General features: G+C 45.5%; 1 protein-coding gene across 1 annotated transcript in view; it reads left to right on the top strand.

The window, feature by feature from the left end:
* Positions 1 to 13,134, top strand: part of lama5 (laminin, alpha 5) — a 324,122-nt gene that overhangs the window by 70,920 nt on the left and 240,068 nt on the right.

The following is a 13,134-nucleotide window of genomic DNA, read 5'->3' on the forward strand; positions in this document are numbered from 1 at the left end:
GGAATTGTTCCTCATTATGTTACGTTACAGCCTTATTCTAAAATGGATTCAAGTATTATTTTTACACATCAATCTACACACAATACTCCATAATGACATCACAATACCCCATAATGACATCACAATACCCCATAATGACATCACAATACCCCATAATGACAAAGTGAAAACAGGTTTCTATACATTTTTGCAAATGTATAAAACATAAATACCGTTTTTACATACACTACCAGTCAAAGGTTTTAGAAAACCTACTCAAGGGTTTTTCTATATTTTTTTACTATTTTCTACATTGTAGAATAATAGTGAAGACATCAAAACCATGAAATAACACATATGGAATCATGTAGTAACCAAAAAAGTGTTAAACAAATCAAAATATATTTTATATATGAGATTCTTCAAAGTAGTCACCCTTTGCCTTGATGACATCTTTACACACTCTTGGCATTCTCTCAACCAGCTTCATAAGGTAGTCACCTGGAATGCATTTAAATTAACAGGTGTGACTTGTTAAAAGTGAATTTATGGAATTTCTTTCCTCCTTAATGTGTTTGAGCCAGTCAGTTGTGTTGTGACAAGGTAGGGGGGATATACAGAAGACAGCCCTATTTGGTAAAATACCAAGTCAAAATTATGGCAAGAACAGCTCAAATAAGCAAAGATAAATGACAGTCCATCATTACTTTAAGACATGAAGGTCAGTCAATACAGAACATTTCAAGAACTGTTAAAGTTTCTTGAAGTGCAGTCGCATAAACCATTAAGCGTTATGATGAAACTGGCTCTCATGAGGACCGCCACAGGAAAGGAAGACCCAGAGTCACCTCTGCTGCAGAGGATAAGTTCATTAGAGTTACCCGCCTCAGAAATTGCAGCCCAAATAAATGTTTCACAGAGTTCAAGTAACAGACACATCTCAACATCAACTGTTCAGAGGAGACTTTGTGAATCAGGCCATCACCACTACTAAAGGACACCAAGAAGAAGAAGAGACTTACTTGGGCCAAACACGAAAACACAAGCAACACAAGCAATGGACATTAGACTGGTGGAAATCTGTCTGAGATTTTTGGTTCCAACCGCCATGTCTTTGTGAACAGATGATCTCCGCATGTGTATTTCCCACCGTGAAGCATGGAGGAGGAGGTGTTATGGTGGGGGGGGGGGGTGATTTGCTGGTGACATTGTCTTTGATTTATTTAGAATTCAAGGCACACTTAACCAGCATGGCAACCACAGCATTCTGCAGCGATACGCCATCCCATCTGGTTTGTGCTTAGTGGGACTATTTTGTTTTTCAACAGGACAATGACCCAACACACCTCCAGGCTACGTAAGGGCTATTTTACCAAGAAGGAGAGTGATGGAGTGCTGCATCAGATGACCTGGCCTCCACAATCCCCCGACCTCAACCAAATTGAGATGGTTTGGGATGTGTCGGACCGAAGAGTGAAGGGAAAGCAGCCAACAAGTGCTCAGCATATGTAGGAACTCCTTCAAGACTGTTGGAAAAGCATTCCAGGTGAAGCTGGTTGAGAGAATGCCAAGAGTGTGCAAAGCTGTCATCAAGGCAAAGGGTGGCTATTTGAAGAGTCTTTTTTTGGGGTTACTACATGATTCCATATGTGTTATTTCATAGTTTTGATATCTTCACTATTATTCTACAATGTAAAAAAAAAGTAAAAAAAAAAAAAAGAAAAACCCTTGAATGAGTAGGTCTTCTAAACCTTTTGACAGGTAGTGTAAGAATTCTGACCCTTTTCTATGAGACAAAAAATGTAACTCAGATGCATCCTGTTTCCATTGATCATCCTTGAAATGTTTCTACAACTTGATTGGAGTCCACCTGTGGTAAATTCAATTGATTGGACATGATGTGGAAAGGCACACTCCTGTCTATATAAGGTCCCACAGTTGACAGTGTCTGTCAGATCGGGGGAAGGGTACCATAATAGTTCTGCAGCATTGAAGGTCACCAAGAACACAGTGGCCTCCATCATTCTTAAATGGAAGAAGTTTGGAACCACCAAGACTCTTCCTAGAGCTGGCCGCCTGGCCAAATGGAGCAATCAGGAGAGAAGGGCCTTGGTCAGGGAGGTGTACAAGAACCCGATGTTCACTCTGGCAGAGCTCCATTGTTCCCCTGTGGAGATGGGAGAACCTTCCAGAAGGACAACTATCTCTGCAGCACTCCACCAATCAGGCCTTTATGGTAGAGTGGCCAGACGGAAGCTTCTCTGCTCTGATGACTTTAACGTAACAAAATGTTGAAAAGGGGTCAAGAGGTCTGAATACCCTGTATTACAGTATAATATAATAATAGTGTTATTCTGAGTTGTTGCAGCTGTTCAATAACTGTTACCATATGAAAAGCTTATGAAAACGTGCCAAACCATATGAGAAAAGCCCAGTGATCTCTGTCAAGCTGAAGTTGAAATAGAGTGTGGGGAGTCGGCCCTCCTCCATAAAACTGTCAGAATCCATCACAGTTGGGCGTGTTTCAAATCACCCGAGGCGTAGAGGTCTCTGGACTGGAGACAGTAGTGTAGGTCTCTGGACTGGAGACAGTAGTGTAGGTCTCTGGAGACAGTAGTGTAGGTCTCTGGACTGGAGACAGTAGTGTAGGTCTCTGGACTGGAGACAGTAGTGTAGGTCTCTGGAGACAGTAGTGTAGGTCTCTGGACTGGAGACAGTAGTGTAGGTCTCTGGACTGGATACAGTAGTATAGGTCTCTGGAGACAGTAGTGTAGGTCTCTGGACTGGAGACAGTAGTGTAGGTCTCTGGAGACAGTAGTGTAGGTCTCTGGACTGGAGACAGTAGTGTAGGTCTCTGGACTGGAGACAGTAGTATAGGTCTCTGGAGACAGTAGTGTAGGTCTCTGGACTGGAGACAGTAGTGTAGGTCTCTGGAAACAGTAGTGTAGGTCTCTGGACTGGAGACAGTAGTGTAGGTCTCTGGACTGGAGACAGTAGTGTAGGTCTCTGGACTGGAGACAGTTGTGTAGGTCTCTGGACTGGATACAGTAGTGTAGGTCTCTGGACTGGATACAGTAGTGTAGGTCTCTGGAGACAGTAGTGTAGGTCTCTGGACTGGAGACAGTAGTGTAGGTCTCTGGACTGGAGACAGTAGTGTAGGTCTCTGGACTGGAGACAGTAGTGTAGGTCTCTGGACTGGAGACAGTAGTATAGGTCTCTGGAGACAGTAGTGTAGGTCTCTGGACTGGAGACAGTAGTGTAGGTCTCTGGACTGGAGACAGTAGTGTAGGTCTCTGGACTGGAGACAGTAGTATAGGTCTCTGGAGACAGTAGTGTAGGTCTCTGGACTGGAGACAGTAGTGTAGGTCTCTAGAGACAGTAGTGTAGGTCTCTGGACTGGAGACAGTAGTGTAGGTCTCTGGACTGGAGAGAGTAGTGTAGGTCTCTGGAGACAGTTGTGTAGGTCTCTGGACTGGAGACAGTAGTGTAGGTCTCTGGACTGGAGACAGTAGTATAGGTCTCTGGAGACAGTAGTGTAGGTCTCTGGACTGGAGACAGTAGTGTAGGTCTCTGGAGACAGTAGTGTAGGTCTCTGGACTGGAGACAGTAGTGTAGGTCTCTGGAGACAGTAGTGTAGATATCTGGACTGGAGACAGTAGTGTTGGTCTCTGGAGACAGTAGTGTAGATCTCTGGACTGGAGACAGTAGTGTAGATCTCTGGACTAATCTCTCTCTTCGGCTGTCTGGTTCTCTGGCTATTCTTTATCCTGTTCATGTTGATGTTGATAATTATGGTTCTTCAGTGGGAGGTATCCGTCTTCCCAATTTGTTCAAGGCCTCCTGAGTACTAGAAAGAGTCCTCCCATCCTGTTCTCTCGCTTCTCTCCTCTCCTCGTTCCTCCCTTCCTCTTTTCTCTAGTGAGCTGTTGGAGGCTGAGCCATGTGTGTCAATTGGGAAACAGCTGGGACACACAAGAGATAACAGATACTGATATACTCTGACAGACAAATAAAGACAAATGGATAGACATAGATATCCAATTAGACTCCTAGACAGCATCTGGAGAGCTAGCAGATCACACCCACTGCCTTTTCTTGAGAACCAGTAGAGAGAGAGAGAGAGACACACACACACACACACACACACACACACACACACACACACACACACACACACACACACACACACACACACACACACACACACACACACACACACACACACACACACACACACACACACATCAGCCTTTAGTTATAGGCTATATACAGGGGGTACCTGTACAGAGTCAATGTGGAGACTATATACAGGGGGTACCGATACAGAGTCAATGTGGAGACTATATACAGGGGGTACCGATACAGAGTCAATGTGGAGACTATATACAGGGGGGTACCGGTACAGAGTCAATGTGGAGGCTATATACAGGGGGTACCGGTACAGAGTCCGTGTGGAGGCTATATACAGGGTGTTACGGTACAGAGTCAATGTGGAGGCTATATACAGGGGGTACCGGTACAGAGTCAATGTGGAGACTATATACAGGGGGTGTCAATACGGGGGTACAGAGTCAATGTGGAGGCTATATACAGGGGGTACCGGTACAGAGTCAATGTGGAGGCTATATACAGGGGGTACCGGTACAGAGTCAATGTGGAGGCTATATACAGGGGGTACCGGTACAGAGTCCGTGTGGAGGCTATATACAGGGTGTTACGGTACAGAGTCATTGTGGAGGCTATATACAGGGGGTACCGGTACAGAGTCAATGTGGAGGCTATATACAGGGGGTACCAACCTTTAGTACAGAGTCAATGTGGAGGCTATATACAGGGGGTACCGGTACAGAGTCAATGTGGAGACTATATACAGGGGGTACCGGCAGAGTCAATGTGGAGACTATATACAGGGGGTACCGATACAGAGTCAATGTGGAGACTATATACAGGGGGTACCGGTACAGAGTCAATGTGGAGACTATATACAGGGGGGTACCAATGTGGAGACTACAGAGTCCGTGTGGAGGCTATATACAGGGTGTTACGGTACAGAGTCAATGTGGAGGCTATATACAGGGGGTACCGGTACAGAGTCAATGTGGAGGCTATATACAGGGTGTTACCAGGTACAGAGTCAATGTGGAGGCTATATACAGGGGGTACCGGTACAGAGTCAATGTGGAGGCTATATACAGGGGTACCGATACAGAGTCAATGTGGAGACTATATACAGGGGGTACCGATACAGAGTCAATGTGGAGGCTATATACAGGGGGTACCGGTACAGAGTCAATGTGGAGGCTATATACAGGGTATTACGGTAAAGAGTCATTGTGGAGGCTATATACAGGGGGTACCGGTACAGAGTCAATGTGGAGGCTATATACAGGGGGTACCGGTACAGAGTCAATGTGGAGGCTATATACAGGGGGTACCGGTACAGAGTCAATGTGCGGCCGTACAGGTTAGTCAAGGTCATTTGTACATGAAGGTAGTGGTAAAGTGACTATCCATAGATAATAAACAGCGAGTAGCAGCAATGTAAAAACAATGGGGGGGGGTCAATGTAAATAGTCCGGGAGGCCATTTGATTAATTGTTCAGCAGTCTTATGGCTTGGGGGGTAGAAGCTGTTAAGGAGCCTTTTGGACCTAGACTTAGTGATCCGGTACCGCTTGCCGTGCGGTAGCAGAGAGAACAGTCTATGACTTGGGTGACTGGAGTCTTTGACAATATGTTGAGCTTTCTGGATGGCAGGGAACTTGGGGTCCTGGATGGCAGGGAACTTGGTCCCAGTGATGTACTGGGCTGTCCTCACTACCCTCTGATATAGTGGTCCTGGATGGCAGGAAACTTGACCCCAGTGATGTACTGGGCTGTCCTCACTACCCTCTGATATAGTGGTCCTGGATGGCAGGAAACTTGACCCCAGTGATGTACTGGGCCGTACGCACTACCCTCTGTAGCACCTTGTGGTCAGATGCCGAGCAGTTGCCATACCAGGCGGTGATGCAACCGGTCAGGATGCTCTCGATGGTGCATAACTTTTTTAGGATCTGGGGACCCATGCCAAATCTTTTCAGTCTCCTGAGGGGGAAAAGGTGTTGTCGTGCCCTCTTCACGAATGTCTTGGTGTGTTTGGACCATGATAGTTTGTTGGTGATGTGGACACCAAAGGAAGTTGAAATATGCTGGTTTGCGAAGTGATTAGTAATTCCTATCATAATCCAGCCAGTGGGAGGATATCCAAGAATTGGAATATTTCATCATCCACAACCCACTGCTATGGTGAAAGCCTGAACAATACTAAACCATCTAAACTGGAACAACCATCTCAGTAACGGGTGGAATAAGTCCCAACCCCTTACAGATTGGATTAGTTTAGAAAAATGTACGTTATTTAAATTAATCTATCAATGTGCACGAGGAAACTATCATATTAAAACTATTATAAAAATCGACAAAGAATGCTGGGAAATATGGTAATGACGCCCCCTACCACGTCTTTTTCACTCTGAGAGAGGTAAACAGAAATCAACCACAAAACCATTAAAAACATTTTTTGAATCAAATGGCCTGTTCAGTTGTGTGGAAATCTAAATAAGGTGACAGACATTCCTTAACACTGATCTGAATATAAGGAATATATTTCTAATGACTAAATGCACTTTAACTAGGACGATGGGAATGTTAACACTGATGGGTAACACTTCTGAACACTTCTGGAGATAAAGATTTTCTCCTGGTTGGAAACAGACTGGGAAAATATGACAATCTTGTTGAATCTTTTGCATTCTAAACGCCTGTGTTGATTAACGATGAGAATACGTATTGGCCAATCTAAATGCTTAATCTTTCCATTTTAAACACTGCCGTTTAGGTTATTAACATGTTTCATGGTTTTATAGTGTAGAGCGGGTGTCCTTGCAAGGATTTGTCTTCTCTTTCCAATTAGTAGAGCAGTGAGATTCATGCCTGTTGAATACAGTACAGTACAGTTCATGGTCATTCGTCTCTCTGTGTAGGAGAAAAATCCTTGAGTTGAGTGAATTGTATCATAACCAGAGGATTTCTCCCTGTGTGTAGGAGGTAAAGTCCAAGAGCTGAGTGGGTAAGATGTAAGGTAATGTTTTGTAAAGAGGAAGAGAGGAGATAAATGTTAAGGTGTACTGAGGAGAGGAGAGGAGAGGAGAGGAGAGGAGAGGAGAGGGGGGAGGAGATGAAAGGAGAAGAGAAGAGACAAAGGGGGAGAGGAGAAGAGAAGAGAGAGGAGAGGAGAGGAGAGGAGAGGAGAGGAGAGGAGAGGAGAGGAGAGGAGAGGAGAAGAGGGGGAGGAGAGGAGAGGAGAAGAGACAAGGGGGAGAGGAGAAGAGAAGAGAGAGGAGAGAAGATGAGAGGAGAGAAATGTTAAGGTGTTGTACTGAGGAGAGGAGAGGAGAGGAGAGGAGAGGAGAGGAGAGGAGAGGAGAGGAGAGGAGAGGAGAGAGAGGAGAGGAGAGAGGAGAGGAGAGAGAGGAGAGAAGATGAGAGGAGAGAAATGTTAAGGTGTTGTACTGAGGAGAGGAGAGGAGAGGAGAGGAGAGGAGGAGAGGAGAGGAGAGAGAGAGAGGAGAGGAGAGGAGAGGAGAGGAGAGGAGAGAGAGAGAGAGAAGATGAGAGGAGAGAAATGTTAAGGTTTTGTACTGAGAGGAGAGGAGAGGAGAGGAGAGGAGAGGAGAGGAGAGGAGAGGAGAGGAGAGGAGAGGAGAGGAGAGGAGAGGAGAGGAGAGGAGAGGAGAGGAGAGGAGAGATGAGACTGGGAGGTCTAATGAAGGAGGAAGTAGAGCAGCCTGGGAGGTCTAATGAAGGAGGAAGTAGAGCAGACTGGGAGGTCTAATGCAGGAGGAAGTAGAGAAGACTGGGATGTCTAATGAAGGAGGAAGTAGAGCAGACTGGGAGGTCTAATGAAGGAGGAAGTAGAGCAGACTGGGAGGTCTAATGAAGGAGGAAGTAGAGCAGACTGGGAGGTCTAATGAAGGAGGAAGTAGAGCAGACTGGGAGGTCTAAGGAAGGAGGAAGTAGAGCAGACTGGGAGGTCTAATGAAGGAGGAAGTAGAGCAGACTGGGAGGTCTAATGAAGGAGGAAGTAGAGCAGACTGGGAGGTCTAATGAAGGAGGAAATAGAGCAGACTGGGAGGTCTAATAAAGGAGGAAGTAGAGCAGACTGGGAGGTCTAATGAAGGAGGAAGTAGAGCAGACTGGGAGGTCTAATGAAGGAGGAAGTAGAGCAGACTGGGAGGTCTAATGAAGGAGGAAGTAGAGCAGACTGGGAGGTAAGGAATGAGGGTGGTGAAGGGGTCTAGGCCGGAAGCCGTCTCCCAGGGAGGCTCCAGGTGACGGGCACATTTTAAGACATGAGGGTGATTCCTCCTGGATCTTCTAAATCCCTCTTCCAATCCCACCCTCCCATACCTCTAGACCTCACATCTGTTCTGTTTGCAGTGTACTTTTATAATCATAGCTTACACAGGGCCCTGTAATTACCCTTTAAACTGCTCTCTCTCTGTCTCTATCTCTCTCTCTCTCTATCTGTCTCTCTCTCTCTCTCTCTCTCTCTCTCTCTGTCTCTCTCTCTCTCTGTCTCTCTCTCTCTCTCTCTCTGTCTCTCTCTCTCTCTCTCTCTCTCTCTCTGTCTCTCTCTCTCTCTCTCTCTCTCTCGCTGTCTCTCTCTCTCTCTCTCTGTCTCTCTCTCTGTCTCTCTCTCTCTCTCTCTCACACACACACACACACACACACACACACACACACACACACACACACACACACCTGCACTACACGCACCACACACACACACACACCACTATTTTCTACATTGTATAATAATAGTGAAGTCGTCAACACTATGAAATAACACATATGGAATCATGTAGTAACACAAAAAGTAGCCACCCTTTGCCTTGATGACAGCTTTGCACATTCTTGGCATTCTCTCAACCAGCTTCATGAGGAATGCTTTTCCAACAGTCTTGAAGGAGTTCCCACACATGCTGAGCACTTGTTGGCTGCTTTTCCTTCACTCTGGGGTCTAACTCATTCCAAACCATCTCAGTTTGGATGAGATCGGGTGATTGTGGAGGCCAGGTCATCTGATCATCAGCTAACAGTAGACATTTGACTTCAGATTCTAGTAGGGTGAGGCCGGGTGCTGCAGACTGTTCTAGTGGCCTCTCCAATTCATTGATATATATTTGTTGAAGAGGGTGGGGCTTAAGCTGCATCCCTGTCTCACCCCACAGCCCCGTGGAAAGAAATGAATGTGTTTTTTACACTTGAATGTGTTTTATGCAATTGTACATGGATTTTATAATTGTGAGGATGTTGGTAAAATGCAAAATGCAGAGTCAGGCGCAGGACACAGTTCTGAGTAATCATCCAAAAATTTACAACGAAATAAGTATGATTCCAACAAGGAACAAATACAATAATCCCAAAGCACGAACAACAAGAATCCACATGACAAGAAATGTGACCCATTTTTGTTGGTTATGTTGTCATAGTTGTGCCTATGTGGGAGGGAATGCTGTCACCTCCAGGTATGTGTTTGTCCCCCTGTGTGCTGAGGCTGTCAGGTTCTTGTCCGGTTCTGGCATTTAGGTCGACCACAGACTAGTACATGTCCCTGGGCCTGGAAATGATTGATTTCCCCCTCTAGGATGTAGAAGCTGTCTTCATTAAAGTATGGGGATTCTAGTAGGGAGATATAGGTAGCACACAGGAGGACATTTTTCTCTGTTGAGATCATTTCCTTTTGAATTTCTTGCAAAATGTAAAATATTCCTGTTTTTACTCATTTAATAGAGTGAGTTACGTCTGCTCTGTACTAAATTAGCATATCCCCTGAGTTCCCTTCCCTGTTTCACACCTGGTAGTTTTGGTGGATGGGACTACCAGCTCTCTGTAACCTAGAGGGCAACCAGTGGGTCTATCCCCCCCCCCCTCAGGGCTCTTGGCCCCTCTTCTCCCCCTCAAATACCTCAGATTCCAATCCTTTCTTACAGCCTCCTCAGGAAATGAAACACGATTATATATATGAGTGTTGAGGTGCGGAGAGTTGTGGGTTGAGTTATTGAGGGTTGAGGGGTTAAGGGCACTCTCTATAAACTGTTAGTGTTTATTTAAGTCAGTTAAGAACAAATTCTTATCTACAATGACGGCCTACCAGGGAAAAGTGGGTTAACTGCCTTGTTCAGGGGCAGAACGACAGATTTTAGGTTCAACACTCTAACCACTAGGTCAACACTCTAACCACTAGGTAACTACTCTAAGCACTAGGCCAACACTCTAACCACTAGGCCAACACTCTAACCACTAGGTCAACACTCTAACCACTAGGTAACTACTCTAAGCACTAGGCCAACACTCTAACCACTAGGTCAACACTCTAACCACTAGGTAACTACTCTAAGCACTAGGCCAACACTCTAACCACTAGGCCAACACTCTAACCACTAGGCCAACATACTAACTATTAGGCCAACACTCTAACCACTAGGCCAACACTCTAACCACTAGGTCAACAATCTAACCACTAGGTAACCACTCTAACCACTAGGCCAACACTCTAACCACTAGGTCAAAACTCTAACCACTAGGTCAACACTCTAACCACTAGGTCAACACTCTAACCACTAGGTAACTACTCTAAGCACTAGGCCAACACTCTAACCACTAGGCCAACACTCTAACCACTAGGCCAACACTCTAACCACTAGGTAACCACTAGGCCAACATACTAACTACTAGGCCAACACTCTAACCACTAGGCCAACACTCTAACCACTAGGTCAACAATCTAACCACTAGGTAACCACTCTAACCACTAGGTCAACAATCTAACCACTAGGTAACCACTCTAACCACTAGGCCAACACTCGAACCACTAGGTCAAAACTCTAACCACTAGGCCAACACTCTAACCACTAGGCCAACAATCTAACCACTAGGTAACCACTCTAACCACTAGGCCAACACTCTAACCACTAGGCCAACACTCTAACCACTAGGTAACCACTCTAACCACTAGGCCAAAACTGTAAACACTAGGCCAACACTCTAACCACTAGGCCAACACTCTAACCACTAGGTAACCACTCTAACCACTAGGCCAACACTCTAACCACTAGGTAACCACCCTAACCACTAGGTAACCACTCTAACCACTAGGTAACCACTCTAATAACTAGGTAACCACTCTAACCACTAGGTAACCACTCTAACCACTAGGTAACCACTAGGCCAACACTCTAACCACTAGGTAACCACTCTAACCACTAGGCCAACACTCTAACCACTAGGCCAACACTCTAACCACTAGGTCAACACTCTAACCACTAGGCCAACGCTCTAACCACTAGGTAACCACTCTAACCACTAGGTAACCACTAGGCCAACACTCTAACCACTATGCCAACACTCTAACCACTAGGCCAACACTCTAACCACTAGGTCAAAACTCTAACCACTAGGCCAACACTCTAACCACTAGGCCAACACTCTAACCACTAGGTCAAAACTCTAACCACTAGGTAACCACTCTAACCACTAGGTAACCACTCTAACCACTAGGCCAACACTCTAACCACTAGGCCAACACTCTAACCACTAGGTAACCACTCTAACCACTAGGTAACCACTCTAACCACTAGGTAACCACTAGGCCAACACTCTAACCACTAGGTAACCACTCTAACCACTAGGTAACCACTCTAACCACTAGGCCAACACTCTAACCACTAGGCCAACACTCTAACCATTCGGCCAACACTCTAACCACTAGGCCAACACTCTAACCACTAGGCCAACACTCTAACCATTCGGCCAACACTCTAACCACTAGGTAACCACTCTAACCACTAGGTAACCACTCTAACCACTAGGCCAACACACTAACCACTAGGCCAACACTCTAACCACTAGGCCAACACTCTAACCACTAGGTAACCACTAGGTAACCACTCTAACCACTAGGCCAACACACTAACCACTAGCCAACCACTACTAACCACTAGGCCAACACTCTAACCACTAGGCCAACACTCTAACCACTAGGTAACCACTAGGTAACCACTCTAACCACTAGGCCAACACACTAACCACTAGGCCAACACTCTAACCACTAGGTAACCACTCTAACCACTAGGTAACCACTAGGTAACCACTAGGTAACCACTCTAACCACTAGGCCAACACTCTAACCACTAGGTCAACACTCTAACCACTAGGTAACCACTCTAACCACTAGGTAACCACTAGGTAACCACTAGGTAACCACTCTAACCACTAGGCCAACACTCTAACCACTAGGTAACCACTCTAACCACTAGGTAACCACTAGGTAACCACTCTAACCACTAGGCCAACACACTAACCACTAGGCCAACACTCTAACCACTAGGCCAACACTCTAACCACTAGGTAACCACTCTAACCACTAGGCCAACACTCTAACCACTAGGCCAACACTCTAACCACTAGGTAACCACTCTAACCACTAGGTAACCACTAGGTAACCACTAGGTAACCACTCTAACCACTAGGCCAACACTCTAACCACTAGGTCAAAACTCTAACCACTAGGCCAACACTCTAACCACTAGGTCAAAACTCTAACCACTAGGTCAACACTCTAACCACTAGGTAACCACTCTAACCACTAGGTCAACACTCTAACCACTAGGTAACCACTAGGTAACTACTCTAACCCAGGTGGGTAAAAATATATCTATATGTTTCTTGCTTTGGAATTTGAATGAATCTGTTACAAGAGAAGGAAGAAAACACATTGTTGTTTATTTTCACTGAGCTGATTGCAAAATAACTGAGTGAAGCACAGAATAAATATGATGTCATAAAGGATGTTCAATAAACGCGTTGGCTTTTACGCCCAAGGCTTTCCACCAAGGGAATTTAAGTAAACAGACAGCTTCAGAGCTTGAGTTCCGTATATCAGAGCTTGAGTTCCGTATATCAGAGCTTGAGTTCCGTATATCAGAGCTTGAGTTCCGTATATCAGAGCTTGAGTTCCGTATATCAGAGCTTGAGTTCCGTATATCAGAGCTTGAGTTCCGTATATCAGAGCTTGAGTTCCGTATATCAGAGCTTGAGTTCCGTATATATC

Source organism: Oncorhynchus nerka, linkage group LG20, assembly GCF_034236695.1.
Source record: "Oncorhynchus nerka isolate Pitt River linkage group LG20, Oner_Uvic_2.0, whole genome shotgun sequence".
NCBI lineage: Eukaryota > Metazoa > Chordata > Actinopteri > Salmoniformes > Salmonidae > Oncorhynchus > Oncorhynchus nerka.